Below are 13,300 nucleotides of genomic sequence, written 5' to 3'. Positions count from 1 at the left end.
GCAGCTCTGCACAAGCCCAGCTTTGTTTGTTTATATGTATATATGTGTGTTTGTGTGTGTGTGTTTGTGTGTGTGTGTGATGCGGTCAGTACACTCCAGCTCCTCTACAGAACTCGCTGTCACACGGCTGGCTCAAACTCTCGAGAAACAATCTTCCATCTCCAACATCAGCGCACACAACTCAAGCTCCAGACAGAGAGGGGGATCTCACAGGGGGATGTCCAAATGTTTGTAGACACATCTTATAACACAGTACACCTCCATAAGTTTTAAAATCTCCATGTGAAAGCACATATTAACAAACTTGAGAAGCTCTGAACTAAATGTACTCCTTGCTCAATGCCTATAATGGGCTAAAGGGGTGCAACCCCCCCCCCCCCCACCCCCAGCATTGTTGCGACTCGGCTCCACTCTTCTTTCACTGAAAGTTAGTTGCGCACTAAAGAGAAGTGGAGCTGTTTAACCGAGAGAGATGGTTTTATCACAGGCCCAAGGACATGCCTCTGTCCAAACCATCCCAAAGAGGTCACTCCATTCATCTCATCTCTGTCACTGTCCAAAAGAAAGATAAGCACAGAATGGTCAACCCAGGCCAAATTAAGATGTGTGTAAAAGGGGAACTGGGTTAACGGGGCAGTCACAAAAGGTCTGGCCCCTTTTCTTCAGTGACTAATGGAGACCCTTTCACCTCCTGGATCTGGGTCGGTCCGCAGGGGAACTGGACGCTGACAGAGCAACTTCATTCACAGATGAACTACTTCTGAGAGGAGAGCTCTTACACAGCAGTGATGAGTCATTCCTTTTAGCTACAGTATATGAACAAAAGTATTAGGACACCTACACATTACCCCATAGGATTTTGTTAAATATATATATTTATTTAACCAGGCAAGTTATTAAGGGCAGCTTCTTATTTACAACAGCAGCCTGGCTCCTGAAAACACAAAAGAAGGTTAAGAACTAGAGTATTAGCACTCAGTGACATTGCTCTGTAAATGTACATAGCCTGCAACTTTGTGGTCGAGTTGCTGTGGTTCCTAAATGCTTTCGCACTTAAATAACAGCACTCACAGTTCATCATGGAATATCTAAGAGGGAAGAGAATCACAAACTGACCTTTTTGCAATGATGACATCCTACTGCAGTAACCCACTCGAATGCAGAGAGGTCTTTGGAGCAACCCATTCTTACAGACATGTTTGTAAAAGCAGACTGCAATGCTATCTGCTTGATTTTACAAACCTGTAGCAATGGCACTGAATAAAATACTTGAATTTAGTGATTTGGTGGTCTGTCCCAATCCTTTTTTTTCCATACAGTGTGTGTTAGCCAGAAATTATCCTCCAGTAGAAGTACGTTGGATGGAAAAATACTTACAAAGACAAATGTAGTAGCTCTGAAAACAACTTTTGAACTGAGGAACCTGCAGTAGATCCTTGAAACTTTGACTGAAACTTCTTCAATCATCCAGCGGGAGCTGAACAGAAAGAAGCTGCTCATTAAGGTCAATATGTCGATGTCAAGTACAGGCCAGTGGCGTATAAGGGCCCACAGCATTGAGCCATAGAGCAATAGAACTGTCCTCTCGAGTAATGGAGCTCTATCCAACATCTTTAGAATGAGTTGGAGTGGTGTTTGTGATACAGAGCCAGTCTTCCATTATCAGTGCCTAACCTCAGTCTTCTTAAGGTGAGGCGCAATCAAATCCTCACAGTAATGCACAGCAAAGGAGGCCACAGCCTTATTAAGTACACTAATAAAACCCTTCATATGTGTGTGTATATATACATACACACACACACACACACATATATACACTCACCCAGTCACTCACACATTGAAAAAAAATAGCTGCCTGCCACTGGGGGCATTATTCGAGGCTGGGGTCTGTGGGGTCAGTAACTACAGACATGACCAGATTCTCCAGCCTCTGGAGAGTGTTATAGTAAGAAAATTGCACCCACTTTATTAAGGGCTTCTTGACCCAGATTTTCCAGAAGTGTTTGCCCGTGTCTTGTGGACATGGGTCACTGCGACTGACCTTGTTTCTGTGAAGATTCTGAAGGCTATTATGGTCTGTATGAAGCAGCACAAAGCAGTGTGGAGCTTTGATCGTCCACTCTGGACAATTGTTCTCCTCTCACCTCCACTTACAACCGCACAGACCCACACACACACACACATACACACAGATACACACACCGGGGCCCAAAGCATACTCATTACTGTGATAAAACCTGCTGCATGTTATTTTCATTTGATTTTCATTTCAAAGGTGTACGAGTACGGCTTTTATGATTCTCATCACTCAGAGAGACAGAGCGATTCTCTCACAACGGAGAGGAGAACTACTCCAACCCAAAAGCACTTCAGCTCAATCTAAACCACAGTACGGGGAGATCAAAGGACAGAGAACACACACACACACACACACAGACAGAGAGAAAGAAGCAGATGGCAACCTTTTCATTCCCACCCCATCCTTCTACAATCACCTTTTCTAATTGTATTATTGTTTTAATATCTGCTTAAGAGCTATTGTTAGGAGCTCCTGAGAGTTACAGCAGTGTAAACGTGCGCCGTATCATTAGGACCTCTGCGGTTTACCAGCTTATTCATCAGAGGCCAGGAGTCTAAAAAGTATATCTAACCTCACTCTCTCTGGGTCGGATGGCCCTCTGTTTTCCCCATGAATCAGCATCACGCTAGTCAACATGGGCATATATTAGCTACCATTTATTAGCTACCTTTATCCAGGTCCGGATAAATATTGTTCTCCTCCAAGCGTGTTGAATGGGGCAGTGGATTTGGGTTGGTCCCAGTTTCGTGAAGAAGCCGTGGAGCTACATGTCTCAGAGGATGAATGGGCTGCCCTCACTCTCCCAGTGTGGTAGTGTTACTGGAGAAGTTGTAGCTAATGAGTGGAATTGGCAAATAAATAAAAACAAAAATAAGCTGTTGTTGTTTTTGCTAATATATGTTTGCTGTTTGAAATTATTAGTATAGATAATACTTTGAATAAATACACTATAATAAAAAAATATATATATGTAAATCGGCACTTTTACCAATTTATTTGTATTAATCTACAATTTTGTCTTTTTTAAAGATATATTTTAAATCTCAGATACATCCCTGATGAATTGACCAATAGAAAACGTCCAAAATAAATATGTAGAATGCATTGTTTATCCATCATCTTATCATCACCATCATCTTCTTCTTTTCCGCTTTTCCATTTCAGGGTCGTGGTGGCAACAGGTCGAGCAAAGAAGCCCAGACGTCTCTGTCCCTCGCAACATCCACCAATTCCTCCTGGGGGATCCCAAGGTGTTCCCAGGCCAGCCGGGAGATATAATCCCTCCAGCGTGTCCTGAGTCTTCCCCAGGGCCTCCTTCCAGTTGGATGTGCCTGGTATACCTCCAGTGGGGGGCGTCCAGGAGGCATCCTGATCAGATGCCCGAACCACCTCAAGCTGCTAGAGGAGCAACGACTCTACTCCGATCACGGAGAGTACGCCCAGCAACCCGTCGGAGAAAGCTCATTTCGGCCGCTTGTATCCGCAATCTCGTTCTTTCGGTCATTACCCAGAGCTCATGACCATAGGTGAGAGTGGGGACGTAGACTGACCGGTAAATTGAGAGCTTTGCTTTATGGCTCAGCTCTCTCTTCACCACAACGGTGCGGTACAGTGACCGCATCACTGCAGACGCTGCACCTATCCTATGGTCAATCTCACCGTCCCTCTTCCCATCACTCGTAAACAAGAACCCGAGATACTTGAACTCCTTCACTTGGGGCAGGTTCTCACCCCTGACCTGAAGGGAGCATGCCAACTGTTTCCGGGAGATTATTTTTTTGTTTTTTAACATCATTTGAACACATCATCTGTCCTTCACACTGTGTGACAATTTAATGACAAATGGACCAATAGAAATGCTCCAAAATGATTTGGAATAAAATGATTTTACATTGACTTCCATTGAAAGTCAAGAATGTTTTTTTTTTCATCTGTGAAGTTACTATTTTGGAGATACATGTTTTTCACTGGACAGCGACGATATGCTTCTTTTGCTTGTCCTATAACATTACCATTTTGGAGACACAAGGTTTAATTCTGACCACAACAATGATGTACCCGCCGTGGAATCTGATTGAAACCCTGAGAAGGTCACAGGAAAAGGTCAGGATTTCTGGACACAACCTGGGCTTGGATTAAATCACAGAGTGTGTTTATAAATCCATGTTCAGAGCAGAACAGTGATGTTCAAGGCTAACTCTATTTTCCAGCATTGATCAGTTTAAGCCTCAGGTCTGGCCTTCTCAGCGCTGGCAGCTGGAGATATGTCCAGGAGGCTTGCTGGCCTTTTCTCAGGGGTCACTCTGATCACGTTTGTCGGCTTACTCACACTTGTGGGAGTCTCTTCACTTCTGTTAAATATTTCAGTGAAACAGCGTCTGTTTCTCAGAGTGTGTAGGCCGTGTGTATCATGGCCAACACGAGCCACCTGAGGAAATATGTGTGACTGACCGAACAAGCTCGTCATATTCAGCCATTTTTCAGCTCATTCTGTTTGTGCAGTGCGTGGGGTGTTTGTCTATGTTTAGCGGACTTTCTCCCAATTCACTTAGGCACCTTGTTTTACCTTAACATTTTAACTTCAAAGTCTTTTTGATGCTCCACCGACCTGTAACAGGAAGAACAGAGCCTCTGTCATTGCGAATCTGAGCTCAGCACTGCAGAAACTGCACTATGTAACTTTTGGAGAAAGGTAGGAAACCAGGACCCAGCTACACTAATGCACAAATGGTCGAATACCATCAACGTCTCACACAATAAACATTTGGCCAAATAAGGTATAGCAAATTCATACTTTGCACTTTATCAATAAAACCCATCTTGAAAAAGACGCCCTGACTAGTGACTCCACAGGAAAATGAATTCATAACCCCTGCTTTAAGGCTTGTAAAAGCCCAGTTCTTACACCCACTATGAACAACATAGAGCCCTACAGCCTCTAAGCAGCAGATTCATGAGACATTGTCTGACCCTAAGGCTCTCTCGGCCCATTAAGCGTCCAGTCGCCTCTGACCCACCATCAGCATGTCAGCGAGAAACTGTCTGGCGAACCACTCCATAAACCCCCACGCTCTAATTTCCCCTTCACAGCGTTCAGAAAATGGATGGTACAGTTTAAACAGTGAAGAGTGTGAAAGAGAAGAGAGGAGGTGAAGTGGTGTTTTTAAACACTCCACCATCGTGATAAGCATCAGTGTGCATTAAAAGCTTTAACAGGCTCACACTAAAGCCACTCTTCTAACCAACCACTTTTTGAAAGAGGCAAACCATTACAGGGAAACACTGAGTTAACAAACAAGCTACTACTTTACAGAGAGTTAAAGAAGCACTCAGTCATTTTTACCATTAAAAAAGGAGCCAAAAGAGTGTCAAATTATTATTTTTACATTTTCTATAGTTTATCTCATGATATGAAGAACCAGATTTTCCCTGAATGAACCAGGCTCCATTATGGTCCATAGAGTGTGTCCTCTACAAGAAGGCGACCATGTTTAAATGTGATTTAGTTCCAAATCTCAGGTGTCAGTATAATTATCACTTTGTAAAGAAGAAGAGTCATTAGAGAAATTATCGGTTGCTCTTTTAAAAGGAATGTCTACAATTGTGGGGGAAACACTGTTCTCACTGGTTTGTTTATGATCAGAAGCTCTGTGTTTTTTTAAGGTGGAACGTTATGTTTGAGGAATAAAAACGACTGTCATTTGTTTGTGCCTGAGAGTTTTTATGCTTGCCTGTAAGTTTTAATTTACTGTTTGAATTACCACAGAAACTCATGTGTAACTCAAGTTGTTTAGTTTTGTAGCACTTAAGGTCTGTGTTTACTTTCATGTTTACTTTCCAATTTCCACCTTAAGTAACATGAAACAGCACATTGATAACGAGGGCAGACGGCCGTTAGAATGCTGCTTACTTACACAGCTGTCTACGTAGTTAGTCCAGACTTAGACAGCTGACTAGGTTTTGGGAGAGACTGAATGGGTCAATATACAATATAAAGTGTAGTTGTTGTGGTGGTAGTAATAGTAACCGTTTTGTTAGTATTAGAGGTAGTAGTGTAGTAGTTTTGGTAGTATCATGTTAGTAAGAGTGGTAGTAGTGCAGAAGTTGTGGTGGTCGTAGTAGTCGTAGTAATAGTAGTAGTAATAGGGGTAGTAGTGTAGTATAGGAGCATTGTAGGTATCTATACTGACGACTGTATTTGGCACCCACTAAGCTTAAGGTATCGGTGGATTCTAGGCAATACAAATTAACTAAGGATATTTAAGTGAAGCATTTTGCACTTGTAGTAGTTGCAGTGATAATGTAGTGGCATTGTGGTAATAGCAAAGGTGTAGTAGTGAGCGGTAGCAGTAGTAGTCGTTGTAGTATATTTGAAGTGACTGAAGCAGTAAGATAAAACAGTTGTGTATAAATGTAGCTGCTATAAATATAAATCAAGAAACAGTTTGTAGAAGAGCAAGTTTTACATGGACGCTAGGCTAAGCATGATGCTAGCTACATGCATAAATCTTCATTTTATATTAAGAGACCTCTAATAGACTTAAATATGTGACTCATTTACATTGCATCACTTATTGTTGCATACATATGTAGCATAGAAACAGTAGCCATGTTAAAGCGTGATGATTTTTGCCCATGTTTGTAGACAGCATTATATCAGTTATTTCTTTTTTGTTGAGCTATTCCTTGGAAGCTAACGTTGAGGTGATGAACAGTTTGTCCAAAGAGTTTATAGATGGAGGCATGGAGATATAAGACCAATGCACTGAGGAGGCATGAAGGGATTTTTTTTTACATAATTAAATAGATGAGATGTAAAAAAAAATGTAATTGAGTGTTCATTAGGAGTGAAAGGCTCCATTCTAGAGAAAATCACAGCATCTTTATTGTTCACAGTGGTAGTGATAGTAACTTAACATCTCTAGTAAATCTGGAAATGTGAAATGTAGAGTCAATACAATGCTATATTTGTGCTGTGGTCATGACAACACCCGGTTCCTCTCACCCTCAGTGTAAAGAAATCTGATCCTCTACAATCAACTAAAACACCAAACCACTCTCCATCACTTAGATATATCTCAATGTCTAGATTATACAGATATATAAGTGTAATTTGTGCATACATTTTCTCTACATTTGAAAATGAATGACAGTAGAATAGGGTCTTGAAATAAACAACAGATGTCATGTTAAGTATGGTACACCAGAATTTCTAACACATTGATGAGTACCAGACATAAAATATACATCCTCTTTCCTTCCCTTATCCCAAATGGAGTTGTCAGCCACAAAATGTTTGGTGTCTGAATTTTGCATATTGAATTGAACACAATTACATACTGGTGCTGTCCAAACAGGACCTCGTAACTCCACATTATGACAAAATAACACCACAAACAAGTCAACAGAAACTGCTGAAAGATGTATTAAAACAAATCTGGCTTCGTTATTTTACATTTAAAGTTGCAATCGTTTATTCTTTCTCCTGATAAAACTTTTTTGGGAGATAAAATTAAAAACAAGCAACTAAAAATGTGAAAAGTATGCTCCCTTTTTAATTTTTCTTCTATTTATTCTTACATTTCTCATTGATTTATTTGTATATAATATAAACGGATGCCATTTGCATTGTGTTTTGCCAGTGTTCTCCATTATTATTGAGCCCGTTGAATAGGCTTGTGTACGTTATGAAATGTGCTATATTAATACCCAGAACAGCAAGCCTGAACGTGCTCAGTTTAAAGAGAAATGCAATGTTGCATCTTGCTATGCTGCAAAACACCTGACCTGCACCTGATCTGCTGAATGCAACGGTGAGAGGAATTAGAAGAGATGTGGTGGAAAAACACCAAGCCTGCAGCAGATCTCTGTGCATGAAATATGAGAGCATTGCAATGGCAGCAACATACATACAAAATACATGGCATGTTGTCCAGTGTCCAGATCACTGCAGTCGAACCTGAACCATCCCTACAGTGATCACAGTACAGTGACAACACAACACCACCACGGTGCATCATCCATTCAGAGCGGCACTAATGCACAGCTGAGCTTGAAGCCCACACTCACCGGAGAAGAGCAGGCTGATTCAGGGGCGGAGTGGCCGGCAGTGCTCAGATAAAGCTGTGCGTGTGTCGTGTCGTTGTGTTTGACATTATTTTCTTCTTGTCCGTATCGTGTTCCTGCTCCTCTGAAGCTCCTGAGTGAGACCAGACCCTCTCAGCTGCTCCCACAGCGCTCAGCAACACACAGCAGTGAATGGGCTGGGTCCTTTCCCCCACCCATATTCCTCACAAGCCACGCCCACCCGCGCTAGGATTGGCTGAGCGAGGATATTGATATTGATTGATATTTATACTGATACGGATATTATTTAAAACGCTGCGCTAAGCCACGTCTGTTTCAGAGGGCGAGTTTACTTTCCCAGTAAACATTTAGCCGTCGATTCAACGTTGAAATAGCGTGATGACTGCCGTCTAATCGACGTTTTCTTAAGTTTGAATATGAAAGTTAAAAAGACGTCCAAACACAGACGTTGAAATGACGACTATCAGACGTTTTGGATGTCCGTTGACGTTATGAATTGGTCATGAAATAACTAACTTGTTTAAAACGCATTTTGGACGTCAATTGACGTTATTAGTTTGTCAACACTTAACTGACTTATTAAGATGGATTTTGGACGTCCGTTAACGTTTAAAATATGTCCTTGACGGACTGACTATTTTTAGACCAATTTTGAACGTCCAGGAACGTTCATTGTTAACTGGGTTCAGCCTTTTCTTCAATGTTCAGAACCCGTACCGGTGTGATTTGGGTGTTGGGTCATTCTCAACACTGACGTGGTGGTGATGTGTTAATGTGTGTTGTGCTGGTTCCAGTGGATCAGACACAGCAGTTCCACTGCAGTTATGAATAAGGGGCGTGGCCTATTAGGACTGTAAACACAATTAGTAGAAGAAGTCCTTCTCGGGCGTGGCTTATTACAATATGGACAATAAGTGGATAGAAATAATATTAATTACATATGTTTCATGTGTATAAACTGCTGGCTAAGCATTTTCCTACATTTTATTTAAATTGTAGTTTATTGGGAACATTTATAGGGCAAATAAAATCAGTTACTAATCAATTACTAGCCAATCATCACAGTACAGGACGTTGGGCAAGAAGCAGCCTATCCTAATGCAGTGGGCTTAAAATAGAGAACAGGATGCTAACCAACTAAGGAGGCTGTTTTTGTTTTAATGGAACTATGTGGAGTTAAGCTACATTTAAGCCACCACCCTCCATCCCCATGGTTACACACCTGACCCACTTAGTCCCAGTGGTGAAGCTGCAGATGATTAAGAATCTTAATGAAGTGAAGGTCACTGATCCATATTTCTGAGACCATTTAGAGCAGGAGTCTAATGAGTCTAGTTCTGGTCCTGAACAGCTTTATTCCAGCAGAGATACCTCAGGAAATAGTTTTCTTCTCTAACACAACAAATTCATCAGGTAACAAACATGTATCACAGTCGTTCAGTCATTAATTCATCTTCAGTAACTGCTTCAGCCTGTTCAAAGTCATGGTGGGTGCAGATCTTAAGTGGAATCATTTGGCACAAGGCAGGATCCCACCCTGGACAGAACCCCAGTCGATTACAAAGCAACACATCATTCACCCAGTCGCTCACACACAACTTCGGTGTTTGGTCTGTAGGAACCTGGAGCCAGAGGAAACCCACGCGGACACATGGAGAACACACCAAACTCCTCATCGAGAGTGACACAAGGTGTGGACCCTAAGACTTCCATGTTGTTTATTTGTACTTAATCCTGACACCTGGTGACCAACTCTGCACTTCCAATAAAAGTGGCCAGAGAGTAGGTGTTTCTAACAAAGTGGCCAGAACATGTAAACATGGGTTGATGACCTCGTGTCCTGCAGATTTTGGAAATGTTTCTTCTCATGTATCTTGCTATATACAGCAATTACCTGATTAAATGACTGAGATGTTGTAGAGCTTTATTTTAGAAGGCTTCAGTTCACCCGCGCTGCATCAACCCAGTGAAATGATGAATGGGGGTAAGGTTTCACTCTGGAGTCGTTGGGGTGTGACAGCTCCAATTGGGGATATTATTTATAAAAGGTCAGATCAGGCAACCATTCATTCATTCATCCATTCATTATCTGTAGCCCTTATCCATTTCAGGGTCGCGGTGGTTCCAGAGCCTACCTGGAATAATTGGGCGCAAGGTGGGAATACATCCTGGAGGGGGCGCCAGTCCTTCACAGGGAGATCAGGCAACCAGTTCCTGCATGGTATCTATCTATCTATCTATCTATCTATCTATCTATACACTTATATAGCGCCTTTCTAGACACCAAGGACGCTTTACAATCCACACTGCTCAGAACACTAAATCCACACACTGGCAAGAAGTGGCAGCCAAACGTGCACAGCGCACTCTCGACCAGGAATGACCGTCCACCTGGAGGACTGCATCGGGCACTAGGGTTTCACCCAGGATAGAGTGCCAATCCATATCTGGGCGCACACACATTCACTCACACACCAGACCTACTGGACTCGACCTCCCGAAATGTAGTCTGTGACATCACTAAACATCACAACAACAGCAGTAATAGTTGTTTATTTGTGTGTTGTAAATTTTGTTGTTTTGTTTTTGTTTTTTTGCAAGGACTGATCACAGCTCAGTTCACACAGATCAGTAGTGTTTCTCATTCCTTCTTCTGGCTCTCGCTGGATTCTTCTATCTGCGTTCGAACCTCTTCAAATACCACTGTGTTATTTTACGAGCCTCTGATGTGAGTCGAACAAAAACAAACGTGATCGCTGCTTTAGCTTGAACATTTTACAAACAGTTTGGGCTGGATGTCTGCATTTCGTCATGAGTGACAAGTCTCTCTGGCCAATCAGCACTCTGCAAGGTTTACACGTAATCTTTAGTACCTACTCTTCTCGCTTGGAACCATGAGCAAGGAACTAAAAAATAAAGAACCCAGCTCCAGGTACAGGGAGCAAATTTGCCTAAAGGAAAAAAAGAGCCAAGTCGAGCAGGGCCCATGCAGTGGAAAAGTGCTGTTAGTTAAATAAGGTGCTCATGTTTAGTTCTGGATAGCAACTCATCCCAAGCTTATAGGATGGTTTTCCATTGCTCCAGAGAACATGGTGCCAGCAGTTCCCAGCCTTCAGCAGTATTACCCAGCCTGGGAGCAGTAGATTCCCTTGCTGTAACACCTGATTCAGCTCAGGGAGGATAACTGGCTGATGATTCGGTAATGATATGACTCACTCTTCATTAGCTAATGATGTGACACAGGTGCAGGACAACATCAGTTACAGACTAAGAATAGTCCACCAACCAAAAACATCCAGCCGACAGCGTCCTGTGTCACTGATGAAGGACTAGAGGGCGACCGACACACACTGTGCAGCGACAGATGAGCTACTGTCTCTGACTTTACATCTACAAGGTGGACCAACGAGGGATAATGGATAGTGAGTGGACACAGGGTTTAAAAACTCCAGCAGCACTGCTGTGTCTGATCCACTCTACACCAGCACAACACACACTAACACTGTGAGGGTCCTGACCATCGAAGAACAAGTGGAAAAGGTGGCTAACAAAGTATCTAGAGCATCTAGAGAACTACTGTATGGTAGAGCACTAAAGCCACTGTACTCCGCTTCCATTAGCAGGTGAAATTGTGCATTGATGATGTTAATAACAGACAGAGCTCTATGGATGGATTTATGGATTAAGAGGATCTGGGGTGATGAGGCACTGGGAATAAGAGCTCTATTGGATTAGACGCTGTACTTCCTGAGTGCCTTAAAGTGAGACTCTCAAGCACCCCCCTCCCTTCTTTGCCCCCACTAGGGGTTGGACATAATAAAATAAAAAGTAATCATTTTTTTTTAGAAGACTGCCCATTCAGCCTCAGACCAAAATAACTCACCCAAAAAACATAGATAATAAAGGCAGTAATTTATTGATTTTAGAGTTCAATACTGCCTACATGACAGCTTTAAAAGCTTCTTAGAAAAACAGGATAAAGCTTCAGGGTGACCCCAGGCCAAAAGAACAAACAATGACTTAAAAATATAAATAAATAAAAAATAAAACAATTCCACTGACTAAACTTACAGAAAAGAAAATACAAATATCTGCCCTGTCTACTCTCAACAAAAACAGGGCCCAAAAGCATAAACAAAATGGCAGGTCTCCCCTACAAATCCTGTTTAAGTACATTCATTCATTCATTATCTATAACCCTTATCCAGTTCAGGGTCGCGGTGGGTCCAGAGCCTACCTGGAATCATTGGGCGCAAGGCAGGAATACACCCTGGAGGGGGCGCCAGTCCTTCACAGGGCTGTTTAAGTACAACAACCAAAAAATACAAAATCAACAGGTCTGACACGGTTGGGCAGCCAGCTGAAGCATAGGATCATCCCGGATGGAAGAAAAGGAGTAGCTCCCCAACTCCAGGACAATGGTTCTTTTTAAATCTCCCGCCATCACAGCCAGCCAATGAAAAGTGGAGCATGTGGGTGGAGCAACAGGCAGCAAATCAGCAGCAAAAGAACATCCACCGAAAACAAAGAAGAGAAAGAAAAATAACACACGGAACGTAGCACAGTGTCTCTTACCTAGAGGGGTCTAAACAGTTCTCAAAGGGGCAACAGAAAGTGACTACTAGCTGCATTATTTTAGAGGTACATTTACAGACCTGCTACTGCACAGAGAAAGAAACCCCTACTGGCAGTTCTGTTTCTTGCTATTAATGTTTAGTTGATTTCATTGGCATTTTAAAAGTCCTCTTTTGTGTTGATGACTTGGGATTTGTTCGCTTCGAGACCTGTCTAAAAAGAAACAATCAGGCTTTAAAACATGTAAGTATCTGCAGTCATAACCCAATGAAATTCACCTCAACCCAGCAACTAACTCGTAATATGCACAATGTTAGTTCAAGAAGGAGCCACAATCCCTGAGAAACAGAGATCCTCCTTTTCTGATAGAGCAGAAACTATGAGACAAGGTGAGTTCTGGAAAATAGGTGGTTAAACAGTGTTTCAGAGCTCAGGAAACTGTTTAACACTTCAGCAAAATGACAGTAAATATATTGTAACATACTCTGAGGGGAAGAACTGAGACAGAGCCATTACTGTGTTTCACTGCCTTTATTAACAGATGGGCAACATGGACGG

At 42.2% G+C, this 13,300-nt stretch overlaps 1 protein-coding gene across 1 annotated transcript in view; it reads right to left on the bottom strand.

Annotated features, from left to right (window-relative positions):
* Positions 1 to 8,317, bottom strand: part of rims3 (regulating synaptic membrane exocytosis 3) — a 73,884-nt gene extending 65,567 nt beyond the window's left edge. Inside the window, exon 1 of the mRNA XM_066675737.1 lies at positions 8,150 to 8,317. The gene's annotated coding sequence lies outside the window, so the exon portion shown is untranslated. The remainder of the gene's footprint in view (positions 1 to 8,149) is intronic.
* Between the last annotated feature and the right edge of the window lie 4,983 nt (positions 8,318 to 13,300).

The sequence above is a fragment of the Hoplias malabaricus genome, chromosome 6 (genome assembly GCF_029633855.1).
Source record: "Hoplias malabaricus isolate fHopMal1 chromosome 6, fHopMal1.hap1, whole genome shotgun sequence".
NCBI lineage: Eukaryota > Metazoa > Chordata > Actinopteri > Characiformes > Erythrinidae > Hoplias > Hoplias malabaricus.
Note: the sequence above shows the minus strand (reverse complement) of the source record. Positions and strands in the feature narration are given on the sequence as shown.